Genomic DNA, 17,194 nt, shown 5'->3' on the forward strand with positions numbered 1-17,194 from the left:
CCCCATTCACTTGTGTCACATTGACCACGAGCTATGATCCAGCTTCTCCCCACAGTTGCCATCCCAACCTGTGCACACGCTCATAGAAAAGGCATTGATCCAGTCCCCTCCCCAGGCCATTTATCACCATCATTAATTATCATTCGTATATTCATAATCATTGGTTTAATCACCAATTCATCACTATTGTTCAATTCACTATTATTCAATCATTCCGATTCACATCGCGATTTTTTTTTCGTCCGGCCTGATCAGGTTTTTTTTATCAGCTGCGCCCAAACTGATAAACAAAAAACTCATCCCGCCCTTTTAAAACTAATTCCTTAGCTTCCCCCACCCCCCAAAACCTTTTACAGGTACCTGGTGGTCCAGTGGGGGTCCCGGGAGCGATCTCCTGCTCTCGGACCGTTGGCTACCACTAATAAAAATGGTGCCAATGGCCCTTTGCCCTTACCATGTGACAGGGTATCCGTGCCATTGGCCGGGCCTTGTCACATGGTAGGAGCACTGGATGGCCCGCGCCATTTTTAAAGATGGCGCCGGCCATCCAGTGCTCCCTCCATGTGACAGGGGTCGGCCAATGGCACGGATACCCTGTCAAATGGTAAGGGCAAAGGGCCATCGGCGCCATTTTGATTAGTGGGCGCCCGTATGACATAGTGAGGGCAAAGGTAGCGCCGGCGCCATTTTGAAGATTGGCAATACGGCCCGCGTGCAGGAGGTCGCTCGCGGACCCCCGCTGGACTTTTGGCAAGTCTTGTGGGGGTCAGGAGGCCCCCCCAAGCTGGCCAAAAGTCCCTGGGGGTCCAGCGGGGGTTCGGGGCGATCTCCTGCACGCGTGATGTCGGGAGCCAGGAACCAAAATGGCGCCGGCGCTCCTTTGCCCTGTCACATGATAAGGGCAAAGGGCCACCGGCACCATTTCTCAACGCAGCCATGGCCAGAGAGCTGAAGATTGCGTCGGGACCCCTCCACTGGACCCCAGGTAATTTAAAACATTTTGGGGGGTTCGGGAGAGTGGGGGATTTGTTTTAAAGGTTCGGGGTGGGTTTTAGGGTTTTTTTGGTGTGCCGGTTTTCCCGCGCCCTATTTAACGATACAATACAAATGCCCCTGACGATAAATCGGGGGCATTTGTATTGTATCGTGCACTCTAACGATTTTGGACGATTTTAAAATTATCTGACGATAATTTTAATCATTCAAAAACGATTCACATCCTTATCATTTATTCCTTCCAGGAACTTTATCTCTCTAGCATGTCCTGATTTTTCACTTACCCATTCAATACTGGGGTAATTGAAATCTCCCATTATTTCTGCACTACCAATTTGGATAGCTTCCCTAATTTCTCTTAGCATTTCACTGTCCATCTCATCATTTTGGCCAGGTGGATGGTAGTATACTCATATCTCTATATTCTTCCCCAACACACAACGTATTTCTACTCCTAAAGGGTGAATTTTAAAAAGGTTATGCTCATATATCCTCCGAATGTACGTGTGTAACCGGCCTTGCGCGCACCAGGCCTATTTTAAAAAGGCCCGGCAATACGCATAAAGCCTCGAGACGCATGTAAGTCTCGGGGCTTGCAAAAAGGGGTGGGGGGGGGGGCGTGGGCGGTCTTGGGCAGTCCAGGGGCGGGGTGGGGCGAGGTCAGGCCCCTGGCACAGCAGCCATATTTGCTGCTGTGCCAGGGATCGTGCACCAGCAGTTGGCCAGCTCACACACCTTGCGCCTGCCCAGAGGCAGGCACAAAAGGTAAAACAAAAATTTGGGGGGGGTTAGAGTAGGGCTGGGGGCAGAAGGTTAGGGGAAGGGGTGGGAAGGTCAGGTTAGGGGGGAGGGAACGGGGGAAGGCAGCATGGCTCGGCGCACACAAGGTGCAAAATTGTGCACCCCCTAGCGCGAGCTGACCCCTGATTTTATAACTTGCATGTGCCTGTGTGCACAAGTTATAAAATTGGGTGTACATGTACATGCGCCGGGTAACGCGCGCACATGTACATCCATGCACAACCTTTTAAAATCTACCCCAAAGATTTGATTTTGCATTTAGTCTCTTGCAGGGAATTATCCTGTTGGACTCTATGCCATCCCGGACATAAAGCACCACCCTGCCACAAAGTTGCTCCTCTCTATCATTGCAATATAATTTGTACCCTGATATAGCATTATTTCATTGGTTATATATGGAACAGCTCCCCAATGAGGAAAGACTAAAGAGGTTAGGACTTTTCAGCTTGGAGAAGAGACCACCTGGAGAGCAGATCCTTGCTACAGGATAATTTCCTGCTGTACCAGGTTGATGCTTTCTGATCAGGATACCTTCCTTCTCCAAGGCAGCACCAGAGCTGCCAGACTGGAGTTGGGACTCGGCTACTATGTCCCTGAAGGTCTCATCTATATGCCTCTCTGTCTACCTCAGCTCCTCCAGGTCTGCCACTCTAGCCTACAGAGATTGGACTCATTCTCTGAGCGACAGGAGCTTTTTGCACTGGGTACACACAAGCAACTTCTCACGGGCGGGTAAATATTTATTCATGTAACACTCGATGCAAAAGACTGGGAGCCCCCCCCCCCCCCCTTCTTGCAGCTTGACTGCTGCCTTCATCTTAAATTTGTTCAGTTGCTAGTTAAGTTTAGGTTGCTATGGGAGTAGGAATGTGTATAATTAAGGTCCTTTAAAGGTATCAGTGTATTCACCATTTATCTGGTAGTAACCTACAAGGGAATGATTAAACTCTTGATAAGGCATGGGGAATTTCTGAATTTAAGTTCAAAAGCTGATTAATTTTTTTTAAGTGTGATAATGTCAACTGCGTATAAATTAAAGGATGAGCTAGAGGTAAGTGGGAGGAAGGGAAAGAGGAACACACAAACTCCTGGTTTTTGCTTGCCCTCTGACTAGCTATTTCATACAAACATGCAAACTCCTGGTTTTTGCCTGCCCTCTGACAAGCTGTTTCATTCAAACATGCAAACTTCTGGTTTTTGCCTGCCCTCTGACTATTTCATACAAACACGCAAACTCCTGGTTTTTGCCTGCCCTCTGACTAGTTATTTCATACAGACACACAAACACACTAAAGAATATACCCTAATAGTTTACTTCTCCCCAAAACATTTAGGGCTGGATTTTAATGGTACGTGTGGGCATAGATTTGTGCGCGCAACCAGGCTCGCACAAATCTACGCTCAATTTTATAACATGCTCGCACAGCCGCACGTATGTTATAAAATCCGGGGTCGGCACGCACAAGGGGGTGCACATTTGTGCACCTTGCGCGCGCCGAGCCCTATGGGAGCTCCAAATGCTTTCCCCGTTCCCTCCGAGGCTGCTCCATAATCGGAGCTGCCTTGGAGGGAACTTTCCTTCTGCTCCCCCCACCTTCCCCTCCCTTCCTATCTAACCTGCCCCCCAGCCCTACCTAAATCCCCTCCCCCTTTATTTTTTTATTTACGCCTGCCTCTGGGCAGGCATAGGTTGCGCACGCTGGCCAAGTGCCGGTGCACGATCCCCCCTACAGCCACTGTGCAGGAGGCCTTGGTCTTGCCCCACCCTGGACCACCCCGCCCACTCCCTGCCCCTTTTTTCAAGCCCCGGGACATACACACGTCCCGGGGCTTGTGCACGTTGCTGGGCCTATGCAAAATAGGCTCGGAACGCGCAGGAGCGGGTTTAAAAGGATTATGCGTGTATATTACGCGCGTAACCCTTTTAAAATCCACCCCTTAAGTTCTAAAATTTACTCAAGCAGTACTTATCAATTCTTTTCAGCCACAAGCAAGGTGATCTTCTCTTCTCAGTGCTCTCACTTTTGGGTGCTTCCTCGTCTGCTCTGGTGTCTTTGAGATTCTTTCCAAATTCCCTTTCCCTATGGTACTTGCCATCTCTTCATCTTGCCCTAGTCATCCAGTGCTTTACTCAGGCTTTATCCACTCAGTTATCTTTAACGGCTTCATGCCATCTTAGAAATTATTCTTCAAACTCCATTCCTTTGCAATTCTTATGATATTGGTCTTATCTGGTGTTTAGCCTCTGACACATTATATCATAGCAAAGGAAAGGGCTGTAGAAATGCAGCACCTAGAACCAGGACAGTGCTCCTTTATGATTATTGCTTCTAAGGTAAAGGAGGCAATATGTGCAATAACTGATTCAGAAGAAGAATCATATCCTGGATTCCCTGAATCATAGAATATTAAACAATAGGGATGTGAATCGTTTTTCTAACGAATTGATATATCGTATGATATTTCTAAATTTGTTAATATATCAGGTAAAAAAAGAAATGATCACTTTTCCCCCCAAATCTTCATAAAAATTGTTTTTCGGGTTAGTGCGCGCTAACAAAAATAGGTTTATTTTTTTTATTTTTTGTTACTTTTTGCTATTTTTGTTAGCGCACACTAGGGATGTGAATCGTATTTCTGACGATTGAAAATATCGTACGATATTTTCAAAATCGTCAGAAATCGGGGACTCCCCGAAACCGATAGGAAAACCCCACGAAATTGTTCGTGGAGTTCTCTTATCGTTTTGGGGGAGGGCGGGAAAAACGGCACACAAAAATAACCCCTAAACCCATCCCGACCCTTTAAAACTAATCCCTTAGCTTCCCCCACCCTCCCAACCCCCCAAAAAACTTTTTACAGGTACCTGGTGGTCCAGTGGGGATCCTGGGAGCGATCTCCCGCTCCCGGGCCGTCGGCTGCCACTAATCAAAATGGCGCCGATGGCCCTTTGCCCTTACCATGTGACAGGGTATCAGTGCCATTGGCCGGCCCCTGTCACATGGAGGGAGCACTGGATGGCCGGCGCCAGGCCTCACACCAGAGTTCGGTGTCTCTAGTGGCGTTGGCCATGCCCCTACACGTGCCCCTACATGTGCGCGGACTGCCTGGCTTCTTGTAGGGCCAAGGATGGGTCCTAGCTCTGCGGCGCGCCCTGATTGAACGTTCAATATAAGGAAGTCCCTGCCTGCACTTCCTTGCCTTGGTAATCAGGTCGGCACTGCATGTGTGCTAGACAGTTTGCCTTCACATTCACAGTCTTGTTCCAGTCTTGTTCCAGTCTTGTTCCAGTATTGTTCCAGTGTCTGTCTGTCCTGTCTCCCCAGGTAGTACCCTTGGACTGTCTCTCTGGTACTGACCCCGGCCTGCTTCTTGACCATTCTGTCCGCTGCTGGATCCTGACCTCTGCCTGCCTTGTGACCTCATCTGACCTCCAGAACCTGACCCCTGCCTCATTAACTACTCCTCGGACTGATCCTCGGATTCTGACCTCGGCTGCCATTGACCACATCTCCTGATTCTGGCTCTCTCCCTTGCCTTGTCATAGCCTTCGCTGTTCTGGTCTTCTTGCTCCATCAGACCTACAGTATATAGTCCGACCGTGCTCCCTTGCTGTTCGTGGGCACGCTTCTCTGCTATCTCTCTGGGAGACCCTGTGAGGCCCACCTAAGTCCAAGCGACCTGGGTGCCTATGTGCTCCACCCGGGGGGACCGCAGGCTTCCAGTGGTGAAGCTCATCCTAGCCTCTGTCTCCTCCTGTGCTCCACCCCCAGGGGGCAGGTGCTTCCTGGTCCCTACCAGGGAGCCATTCTCCACTGCTCCAGGACAAGGGTCCACCTCCAAGCGCAACAAATATAACAACATAGCTATTCAAAAATGCATATAATCTAACTTAAAACACCAGGAAATAGAGAACCACAAAGACAAGAATGACTAAAATAATAATCTAAACTCGAAAATGTACCCATTGAGAGAATAAATGAGATGTAAAATTTTATTATCTTTTGAAATCCTCATCCCCCTTACCTTAAACACTAGACTTAGTGTTTGGGTAATTGCCAGGTTCTTGTGGCCTGGTTTGGCCTCTGTTGGAAACAGGATGCTGGGCTTGATGGACCCTTGGTCTGACCCAGCATGGCAATTTCTTATGTTCTTATGTTCAGTTTTTGATATGTAATAGAAAACTCTCTAGATAGATTTTAATGCCTGTACAGGAATACTACATCTGTAACCAATCTTTGCTTGACTACTAAGTTACACTATGAATGTCACTTTGTAAACTGTTGTGATCTACTAATGGAACAACAGTATATAAAATGTCTCAATAAATAAATTTAATAAATTGCAAAAAAGACTTTCTCAAGCCATAGGGAACATATAAAATGCAGACCAATCTCAACAAGTTATACTTCAAAACATAATTGTCTTTCAACCATCATATCAACCAGATACAAAAATGAAAAACAAAATAGTCATTTTAGTGACTCTACACAGGAAAAGTAGGATTAATCCAGCATGGTGCCAGTTCACCTGAATCATGATGGTATGGGAGATTTCTGCTGCTCTCTTACTTCCTACTACTTACCTCCTCAGCACAATGATATTATTCTGTCCACAGTGCTTGTGTATGTGCCAATGTTTATAATTTTATAGATTCTATTCCAGTGAAATGTTATCTACTGTCAGATTATCAAAATTGAAGACTTTTAATCCAGTAAACCTTTCCTTGTTGGAATTCCATTCTTCATGTCTAGAGTATTTCTTGAGAGTCTTTTGCCTGAGGGCCCTGAATCTTTGCCTCATCCTTGACTAGAACAGACTGGAGTTGCCACAGCAAGTGAAGTGAATTTGTCTGGATTCTGCATCTCTCACAAGAGCTGTTCTGGGATTCATTAAGTCACACCAGCTCCCAAATGATCCCCTCCCACCAAGAGGACTCGGGATAGGGGGTTCATGCTAATTAGGCTTAAGCAAGTGCACAGAAATAGCATAGTATACTCTTCTTCACCTGCTATTTTTATTCTTACCCACCTAGAACTAATGATGGAGCCGGTTAGAACATTTTAAAATAAATAAATATTTACCGAGGCCTCATACATATTCATTATGGATATCATGAAAACCTGACTGGCTGGGGATCCTCAGAACAGGTTTGCGAACCACTGGTCTAAAAGCTTAACACCTCCCTCAGGTTTAAACGTCAGCATGTCTGCAGAAAGGGTAGAATGTGGGGGATGTTTCAGAAAAAGTGGTGGAAGCACAGGGGTGATGAGATAAGACATGCCAGCTCTTTATGCTTAGTCTTGAGAGAGATCAGGGCATAGCCCCTTACTTTGCTGTTGGAAGGGATCAAGGGGATTTGGGGAGGTCAAAGACCCCTTCATTTTTGTGGCAAGGGTGAGTAGAGGGATTGGGAGTCGAAGGCCCTTTCATCTTTGTGCCTGGAATAGAGGGGATTAAGGATCCAAGATCTCTTCATCTTTGTAGCAGGACAGTGTAGGGGATTGGGGCTCAGAGATCCCTTCATCTTTGTCATGGGTAGAGGGGATCTGGCTTTAGAGACCTCATTTTCTTTGCACTGGGGGAAAAAGGGATGAAATACTTCCTGCTCTTTTGATGGTGTTCTATTATGGGCATAATGATGGTGAGGGTATCTCGTCCTTGGAACAAATGAATGGGAAGATTTCATGTGCTGAAAATACAATCTTGGAAGAGGTTTTAGATCCTATATTAGATAAATATAATGCTTTACAAACTAGGCATTCAAAGATAAAATCATTTTATTTATAAGACAATACAAGAGAGAAAATTGCATATTTGATCACTCAACAGAATGAGATTTGCATTCTTTTCTGAAACAAATACTTCTCCAGGCTGGATTTCTTTCTTATATTAGACACAATTATGCAACATTTTAGAAAAGGCTCAATTTTTTTTTCTCCAGGGTTATCAGATCATTCTTCAGTTGGCCTGTCACTGAATATTTTGATTGCTCCGTAGATGATGAATGAACCTTGGCCTCCTGAAGGAAAAAAAATAAAAATAAAAGAAGAAACTGAATCAGAACAAATCTCTATAATTAGAGAAATCTTTACTAGACATTGTAGCCTACATCTGATCTGGGACGTTAGGAAAGAAATACGTGGCAGCATATCAAAAGCTGTTGCAAAATGGAAAAGAGGGGTGCCACATTAGTTTTGTTTTAAATTATTATTATATTTTATTATGAATGTAAGCTATGTTCTTCACATTGAACTATGCTGGAATTTGTGGACTATGATTTTTAAATAAAATTTAAAAAGGGAATAATTATGGGGGTCTATGCAATAAACTTTAGTGTGCACATTAAGGGGCGGATTTTCAGAGCCCTGCTCGCCTAAATCCGCCCAAATCCGGGCGGATTTAGGCGAGCAGGGCCCTGCGCGCCAGTAAGCCTATTTTACATAGGCCTACCGGCGCGCGCAGAGCCCCGGGACTCGCGTAAGTCCCGGGGTTTTCGGAGGGGGCGTGTCGGGGGGCGTGTCGGGGGCGGGCCCGAACCGCGTGGCGTTTTCGGGGCGTGTCGGGAGCGGGCCCGGGGGCGTGGCTACGGCCCGGGGTGGCCCGGGGGCGTGGCCGTGCCCTCCGGACCCGCCCCCAGATCGCGTCCCGGCGCGCTAGCGGCCCGCTGGCGCGCGGGGATTTACTTCTCCCTCCGGGAGGCGTAAATCCCCCAACAAAGGTAAGGGGGGGGTTTAGACAGGGCCGGGTGGGTGGGTTAGGTAGGGGAAGGGAGGGGAAGGTGAGGGGAGGGCAAAAGAAAGTTCCCTCCGAGGCCGCTCCGATTTCGGAGCGGCCTCGGAGGGAACGGGGGTAGGCTGCGCGGCTTGGCGCGCGCCGGCTATACGAAATCGATAGCCTTGCGCGCGCCGATCCCGGATTTCAGCGGATACGCACGGCTCCGCGCGTATCTACTGAAATCCAGCGTACATTTGTTTGCGCCTGGAGCACCAACAAAAGTACGCCTATTCGCGGTTTTTGAAAATCTACCCCTAAGGCTGATGTGTGCATGTTAAAAATAGCATGCTATGCAGGAAGGCTTTACTAAATACATTAAACAGGTCCGTAAGGACATTATTATGAGCAGGCTAAAATTTGCATTTCCACTCATGCAAATTAAGGAACCACTGATGGATTTTTCTTTCTGCCATCTCGCGGCTCTATCAGGACTGGGAAGTGTGTTACCCCCTCCCATTACCCCAGACCTCTGATCCCTATGACCTGCAAATTCCTTTCCCACCTCTTTCCTATGGTTTGTTCTCTGATACAAACCGCCCCTCCCCCCCCCCCCCACCAACCAATCACAGAGCTTTTGCTCCACTACCAGTACTGCTGTTAAACAGGAACTAAGTAATCTTACAACTCTGTACTTACAGGCACTGAAGTGTCCCCATCCCCTCCAGGACTGCTTGCAAGAGGCAGAGCCTGTGAGTTCAGGGCCACAAGATTACTCAGCTCCTGCTTGCTTCCTTGTAATGATAGCAGTGCTGGTACTGGAGCTGAAGCGCTGAGGTTGGGGGAAGGGGACAGAGGCTCACAGGCCCACCCAGTGCAGGGGTGGGGAGTGATAGAAAGGGATTGGATATCTGCAGGAGGAAGGTGGTGGTGGCTGAGGGCAGAAAATGATGCTGTGCTAGGCACAGGCCTAGTGTGCCTGTTTGTGAGTTCAGGCCTGGAAAGATCATCATATGCAAATGAGTTTAGTGTATGGTTGGTAAATAGCACAGTATGTTCACTGCCCACACTATTCACTATGGGCCAGATTTTCAAAAGCATTTACTCGAGCAAAACTGGTTTTTGCTCGAGTAAATACACTTTACTCAAGTAAGTGGGCTTTTCAAAATTGCTACAATATATGCCATTGAATTGTCCATAGGATTTACTCAAGTAAGTGCACTTTACTCGAGTAAATAGCTTTTGAAATTGCTACGATAGTATGTCACATTTACATGCGTAACTCCTTTGAAAATTACCCCCCAAGTGCTTGCTAACTGAATGCTATTTAACTCCTGCCTGGTGTTAACTTACTAACCTGCACACTTTTGAAAGGGCTCAACTAATTCCAAACACAGGACCTGAAAAATGAAGGCCATGCACAGGGGATGACATCATACAGCTGTACCCATAAGCTCTTAAGAATGAATACATTTGACCACCCTAATCTATGCCAAACAAAACCCAGCTAACACAAACATTTTACACAAATTGTTATACACATATGCTCATCCACAAATAGGTCTTCTCAAACAAAGCAATTACACATCACAAAGGCTCTTCAAGCATTGCCCCACTCACAATGTACAAGGCATGGAGGTTTCATGCTGGTGTGGAAATGGACAGGGTCCAAGGTGTTGTGGTAAGTTAAGCCACTAGGCAATTCAGTTATTCAGAGACTTCATCCTAAACAACAATATTTGTGTGTGGGGGGAGGGGGCATACCCACTGCCACCCCCTGCCACCCCCTGGCCAGTCACAAAAACAAGGGGACTCGTTACAGGAGAGCTTCTCCTGGGATAAATGATTAGCTAGTGGGCCCCTCAGTCCTTCTTCTACCATCCTCTCCAATGTGAAAAGAAAGCTTTCACAGGAGAGGGAGAGAAGGATGTGACAGAGGAGACACAGCCGAGCACTTCAAAAATAATCTGCCTTTGTTTACACAAGGCAAATGCATTTCCAAGCAATAGGTTATCAGAAGGCAAAGCTCCTTGCTGTCAGTGATGTTATTGTGACCAACATTCACTGTAGGTGTTCAGAAGCTCAAGGTTGAATTGCAGTTAGAACCTCAAAAATGTTTGCAGCTGACTAGTTGTTTTTGATTTGAGTGCAAAGGTCATTTATTTGAGCTCTACAGCAGTAGCAGGCTATGTGGTACAACCATTGCGATGCTTATACTTTTGGGTGATAATGGGGGGAGAGAATATTCAGATGCTGGTGCTCTTTTGAGTCAGGATGGCCACATTCCTCCCTGGGTCTCTCATTTATATGCTTCCATCTGTCCCCAGTCATGCCCTTTCACACCAGGCAGAAGTGAGGATGGGTCTAATAAACACAGCTCTCTGCTCTAATGGAATTCTTGCTCTCCTCTCACCTCCTCACCTCTTCCTACTAGATCTCTCACTTATCTCTCTTCCCTGAAAAGCAATCACCATGTGCCAGGGTTATTTTATAATCCTGCAAAATCAGCAGGTGGACTCAAGAGAAAATGAACTGAGGGTGCTCAGTTTAGCAGGCTCATGCTAAACTGTATGTAACATGCTAAAAAGAAACGACCCTGGCGAGTCCGGGGTCGTGGAGGGTAACATGGGCGCGAGCCAAGCGAAGGGCAGGGAGAAGGGAAGGGGGGAGCAGGGAGGGGGATCCGGCGGGGCACCAATGGGAGGCGGCGAAATTCAAAAGCTGTCCTCCCATTGGTGCATCGCTGGATATAAAAAGGACAGAGCAGGAGCGCACAGCAGTGGAAACCAGGCAGCGGAGCAAGCGGAGGGTTCTTTGCTTGCTGCACGCCTGTGTTCCACCTTCGGCGCGTGCAGGGTACGGTACGGTGCGGTTTCGGTCGGTGGCGGCGGCGCGTTCGGGATGCGGCGGACTTCCGGGCAGCAGCGGTCGCGGCAGCGGGGGCGATCCGGAGGGCGGCCTTCGGCGGGCGGTCCGCGTGACGGCCGGGCGGGGGATGCGGTGGTGCGTGGCCTTTCCCCTGAGGTGAGTCTGGCCGCGAGTGATGGCGCGGGCGGTCCTCGAGCCCCTGTCCCGCCTCCCTTCCCCTTGGTCCAGGGGCCTCCGGCGCGGGAGGTCGACTCGGGAGAGAGCGGAGCGGAGCCGGAGAGCCCGCCCCCTCCTCGTCCCGGTAGCCCGGGCTCCCACTTCGGCCTGCGGATGGCGGGTGCAGTCACGGGGGCGTGGGATGCAGCCGTGCGGCAGGACGTGGCGTCGGCGGGGCCGTCTCTCCCCGGGGGTTCGGCGGCGGGTGATGCGCTCGCCCGGAGCGCTGCCCCCGTTCCCGCGGCAGCGAGGGGCGCGGACGTGTCGTGCCCGGCGGGGGGGGAGCGCGTTAGTCAGCGCTCGAGACTCGGGCAGCGGGCCCGGCGGGGGGGTGAGCAGGCCGAGTCGGCCGGGGACCCCGGCCCCGCCCCCGCCCGTGCGAGGGGGCGCGCGGGTTCGCCCGGACGGAGGGGGAGCGTGGTGCGCAGGGGCTCTCCGGTGGCGGGCCCTAAGAGTCGGAGCGCTCCCAGAGCAGGGCGGCCTCGTTCCGTGCGGCAGGGGGTGGTCCGATCCCCTATGCCGCGGCAGTTGGCGGGGCATACCCTTCCCCCCCCGGAGAGCGGCCCGGTGGATGCCGCGGCCTTCATTGCCGAGATTTTGGGCCACATGGCGAGGGCCGGGTATAGTTTCTTCCCGGGGCCTTCGGAGGCGGGTGACCGTGGAGGTCCGGTTGCCGTGGAAGGGCCGGGGGGTTTTGGGCCACCCCAGGGCGGGCAGTTTTTCCCGGGCATTCTCGGGGACGAGCAGTGTGCGGGAGCGAGGGGAGGGGCGGCTCCCGGGCAGCAGCGCCGGCCCGGGTTGGTTGCCGGAGCGTGGTGCGGAGGTCTCAAGGGGGGTCGGCTGCGTGGGGAGCTACGTGGCAGCGGGAGAGGAGGAGGAGCTACCGGGCCCGTCCAGCCGAGAAGCCTGGCGGACGCAGCGAGCGGTGTCGGTTGAGGCGGCGGAGAGGAGGCTTCGGGTCGGCGATGGAGCCGCGGCGGCGGCAGCGAGCGTCGAGGTTCCAGGACCGCGGGAGGCGGCCGCCCCAGGAGGGGACGCGGCAGCGGGTAAGTTGGGGTTGGGGCGAGGGGACAGGGGACGTGGGGGCGCGAGGCGGTGTTCGTCTGGGGATTCCAGTTCGAGTTCATCGACCTCTACGTCGCCTTCTAGCGCAGAGGGGGGTAGTAGGGGAGGGGTGTTGAGGGAGGGCCCCAAGTGTGAGTCGGGCAGCCCCGCCTCGGCGGCTCTTTCAGAATTATGGGAGGGGGTACCGAAGCGATTGGTGAAGAGGATCCGGAAGCGGAGATTCGTCAATATCTTTAAGCTGCTGGAGGGTAGGAGGGGAGGAAAACGGTTGTCCAAAAAAGCTAAAAAGCGCAGGCGGGAGAGCGGGTCGGAGCCCAGAGTAGCCAAGAATATTGTTAATTGGATGCGGGGTTTCTTACGGTTAGCGAGTGTGGTCAGCCACTTCGATCCGTCCCAGTGCGGGGGGTTGCTGTCCTACGCGGACAGCATTCTGGGTGCGTTTCGGGACTACGACGGTTGGGCTTGGCTCAATTACGACGAGAAGTTCCGGGACAAGATGTCGGGGAACAAACTCATGACATGGGGTACCCAGGATATTCATCTGTGGCTGACGCAGATGACCAACAAGGGGACCGGGGGGGCGAGAAAGGGGGTTACGGGGGGCGTGGCTGTCGCGGCGGGGACTGGAACGTTGGGGGGCGGGGGGAAGGGGCAGCCCTTTCGGGGGGGAGGGGCGCAGGGGGGCGGGCCAGGAGTGCGTAGCGCTGGAGGGCCGGCGGACGTGTGTTGGCGCTTCAATAAACTCACTTGTTTGTTCCCGGAGTGCAAATTCCGGCACGCCTGCGCTACCTGCGGTGGGGCCCACTCCGCCACTAAGTGCGCTCAAGGTGGGGGAGGGGGGAGCGGGAAAAGGGGCTAAGTAGGGGCGGGTGGGAGTGCAAGGCGGACTCCCCCATCTGCGTGGCGGCACTGGAGGAGGGTCTGCGGGTTTACCCGGATCGGGTAGCCGCTGCTTTGCTGCGGGAGGGGTTTCGGGAGGGGTTTCGGATTCCGTATGATGGCCCGGGGCAGGGGGGAGGGGCGGGGAACGCGAAGTCGGTGTCCAAACTGGCTCACGTGGCCAGGGACAAGCTCCAGGATGAATTGGCCTTAGGGAGAGTAGCGGGGCCGTTTCCGGACAAGCCGTATGACCGGATGCACTTATCGCCTTTGGCGGTGATTCCGAAGAAGGCGGAGGGCAAGTTTCGCCTGATTCTGAATTTGTCGCACCCCCCGGGAGGCTCCGTTAACGAATTTATCCCCAGGAGTGCGTGTCGGGTGAAGTATGCGTCGTTCGACGAGGCGGTAGCCCTGGTCCGAAAAGCGGGGAGGGGGGCTCTGCTAGCCAAGGCGGACATTGAGTCTGCTTTTCGGCTGCTCCCGATTCACCCTTCGTCTTTCCCGCTGTTGGGATTTTCCTTCGAGGGCGCTTACTTTATAGACCGTTGCTTGCCAATGGGGTGTGCGGTGTCCTGCGCCTTCTTCGAGGCGTTCAGCACATTTATTCATTGGGCCTCAAAGACCCATACGGCTTGCGAGAATTCGCTGCACTATCTGGACGATTTTCTGTTCGTGGGGCGTGGGGACTCGGATGACTGTCTACGGCAGTTGCAGGGTTTCATGAGGACTGCCGAGCGCTTTGGTGTGCCCATAGCGCGGGACAAGACGGAGGGGCCGGTCACCAGGTTGACCTTCCTAGGGATAGAGTTGGACTCGGAGGACATGGTGTGTCGCTTGCCGGTAGGGAAGGTGGATCGGTTGCGGGAGTTGGTGCTTGCAGTTAAAGGGGCGGTGAAGGTCACCTTGCGTCAGATGCAATCTCTCATTGGTTCCTTGAATTTTGCCTGTCGGGTGATCCCCATGGGGCGGGCGTTCATTCGGCGTCTGTCCGCTCGGACAGCGGGGATCAGGGCGGGACATCATTACATCAGGGTGTCCCGACCGGTGCGGGAGGAGTTGGCAGTGTGGGAGGCCTTCCTGCACTCGTTCAACGGGATATGTGTGATGCCCGGGCCGGAAGTATCCAATGTGGCCCTGGAATTGCATACGGACGCGGCGGGGGCTGCGGGTTGCGGCCTATATTTTCGGGGCAAGTGGTGCGCGGAGCCATGGCCGGCGTCTTGGATTGAAGGGGGCGTGGTGCGCAATGTCACTTTCTTGGAACTGTTTCCGATCATTGTGGCGCTGACCCTTTGGGGGGAGGACTTAGCAAATAACCGGGTGGTCTGGTGGTGCGACAATTTGGGAGTAGTTCAGGTGGTCAACAGGCAGGCCGCCAAGTGTCCCAGGGTGTCGGCATTATTGCGGGTTATGGTTTCGCTGTGTCTTCAGTGGAACGTGCATGTACGAGCTCGGCATGTTCCGGGGGTCCAGAACGTTATAGCGGATGCTCTCTCTCGTTTCAAGTGGGACGCCTTTCGGGCGGCGGCGCCTCACGCGGCCAAGCGGGGCGAGCAGGTCCCAGCACATCTATGGAACCTCGGGGAGACGCCCGATGGGAGTTGATCCGGAGATCTGTGGCCCCGGCAACGTGGAGAGCTTACGTGGCTGGCAACAGGGCTGTGACTCGTTTTCTGTTTTCTTTGGGCTGGAGGGGCGGTCGCGTGGGGGAGGAGGAATTGGTACAGTTCCTACTGTGGGCAAAGGGAGCGGGCTTTTCCTTGGCGTCCGTCCGTAGCCAGTTGGCGGGGTTCGCGTTTTTTCGCAAGCTGGAAGGATGCGGTAACCCGGCGCGTTGTTTCCTAGTCCGAAAACTGTTAGAGGGATGGGGAAGGGGGGAGGGGCGGCGGGAGGATGTTCGGCGACCAATCCGGTACGGCGATTTGCTCGGGTTGGCCAACGGATTGCGGGGGGTCTGCAGTTCCGAGCACGAGTTAGTATTGTTCCGTTTAGCGTTCTCTTGGGCGTTCTTTGGTGCTCTGCGCTTAGGGGAGCTCGTCGCTCGGGCGGGCAGGGACAGGGGGCAGGAGGGGTTGCTGGTCGGCGACGTGCACCTCGGAGCAGAGCGGGTGGCGCTCCGGATTCGGCGGTCCAAAACGGATCAGCTGGGCAAGGGCGCGTGGATTGCGTTGGTCCGGGCGGGGAACGAGCGGGTGTGTCCGGTGCGCTTGGCGTTGGCGTACGGTCGGGTTAGACCGGGGGTTGGGGGTCAATTTTTGGTGCATGCGAATGGTTCCCCTCTTACCAGGTATCAGTTCGGGGCAGTCCTGCGCAGAGTGGTGGAGTACATGGGGTGGGATCCGTCGAGGTATACGTCGCATTCATTTCGCATCGGTGCGGCCACAACGGCGGCGGAGCTGGGCTGGCCGGCGGAGCGGATACGAGCGCTGGGGAGGTGGAAGTCGGATGTTTTCAGGGTGTACGTGCGGAAGTGACGCCTCCGGCCGGGGAAAGGGGGCGTCCTGGCACTGCCATAGGTAACGGGCCTGTTTGTCTTGCAGATCGGCATCGAGAGGTGACGAGTAGGGAATGTGCCTGGATCGTGGGTCATTCTTTTATTCGGAGAGCCCACCAACGGGCTAAGCGGAGGCCTTATGGAGTGAATTTGAACTTGCATCCTGCGGACGTCCGGGTGCGCTGGATCGGAAAAGGGGGGATGAGATGGGACGATTTGCGTGACGTGGTGCAAGGCAATATTGACCGATGGGGGGTCCCTAAATGGATCGTTATTCATTTAGGGGGTAATGATATCGGCAGGGTGACTTGTCGGGAATTCATTAAAATCATTCGTAAGGATTTGGCTTCCCTTATGAATCGTTTCCCAGATGCTAAAGTGGGTTGGTCGGATGTGATTATTCGACTCCGGCACCGGGAGGAGCCCATATGGCGTAACGGTGTGAAAAAATTGAATCGGCAAATTGGGAAATGGTTGGTGCGGGAAGGGGGGTTTTGGATTCGTCACCAGTGGTCCTGGGATGTGCTGGAGGGTTACTTCCTAGGGGATGGGGTGCACCTTTCCGAGGTGGGTTTGGATCTGTTCAATGATGCCTTGGAGGAGGGGATTCGTCAGGTGATGTGTTAAAGGGGCTGGGCCGCAGTGGGGGTACAAAGGCCGTAACCGGTCTTTGTAGGTGGCGGAAAACCCGAGCCATATGCTGTATTGTGTATTGGAATTATGTTATGGACTGTTTAGAGGTGGGGGAGGAATGCCCGTGTAACTTGGTGCCGTTACATGGGAAGGCCAAAGAGCAAGGGGGGGGGCCGATGCTCAGGCCGCAATGCTTACCCTCGCCGATGCCGTGGCGGGGTAAGTGGGGGGGGGGGGGCAGGATGCTGGCTTACCACCGGGCCGCGGTGGTAAGCGAAGAAGAGGAGGCGGCCAAGGAGGGGGAAAGGGGGGCGCGATTATTTGAAAGCCTGTTAAGTTAGCGGCTCGGGTTAGGTTAATAAACTGCGGCCTTTTTGTTAATACCATACAGTTGTCAGTTGTGTTTATTGCAAGGGGGGGAGAGGGAAGAAATGCGGATGCCGGAGCAAGGTCTCGCGTCCCTATGTTAAAAGAAACGACCCTGGCGAGTCCGGGGTCGTGGAGGGTAACATGGGCGCGAGCCAAGCG

At 52.6% G+C, this 17,194-nt stretch overlaps 1 protein-coding gene across 16 annotated transcripts in view; it reads right to left on the bottom strand.

Annotated features, from left to right (window-relative positions):
• Positions 1-7,621: 7,621 nt before the first annotated feature.
• Positions 7,622-17,194, bottom strand: part of JAKMIP1 (janus kinase and microtubule interacting protein 1) — a 558,919-nt gene continuing 549,346 nt past the window's right edge. For 11 of the 16 annotated variants that reach the window (XM_029591329.1, XM_029591303.1, XM_029591311.1 and 8 more), the window contains one exon: positions 7,623-7,819. The gene's annotated coding sequence lies outside the window, so the exon portion shown is untranslated. Of the gene's footprint in view, positions 7,820-17,194 lie in introns of all 16 variants that reach the window. The other 5 variants (XM_029591356.1, XM_029591348.1, XM_029591366.1 and 2 more) reach the window with 2 other exon arrangements.

Source organism: Rhinatrema bivittatum, chromosome 1 (assembly GCF_901001135.1).
Source record: "Rhinatrema bivittatum chromosome 1, aRhiBiv1.1, whole genome shotgun sequence".
NCBI lineage: Eukaryota > Metazoa > Chordata > Amphibia > Gymnophiona > Rhinatrematidae > Rhinatrema > Rhinatrema bivittatum.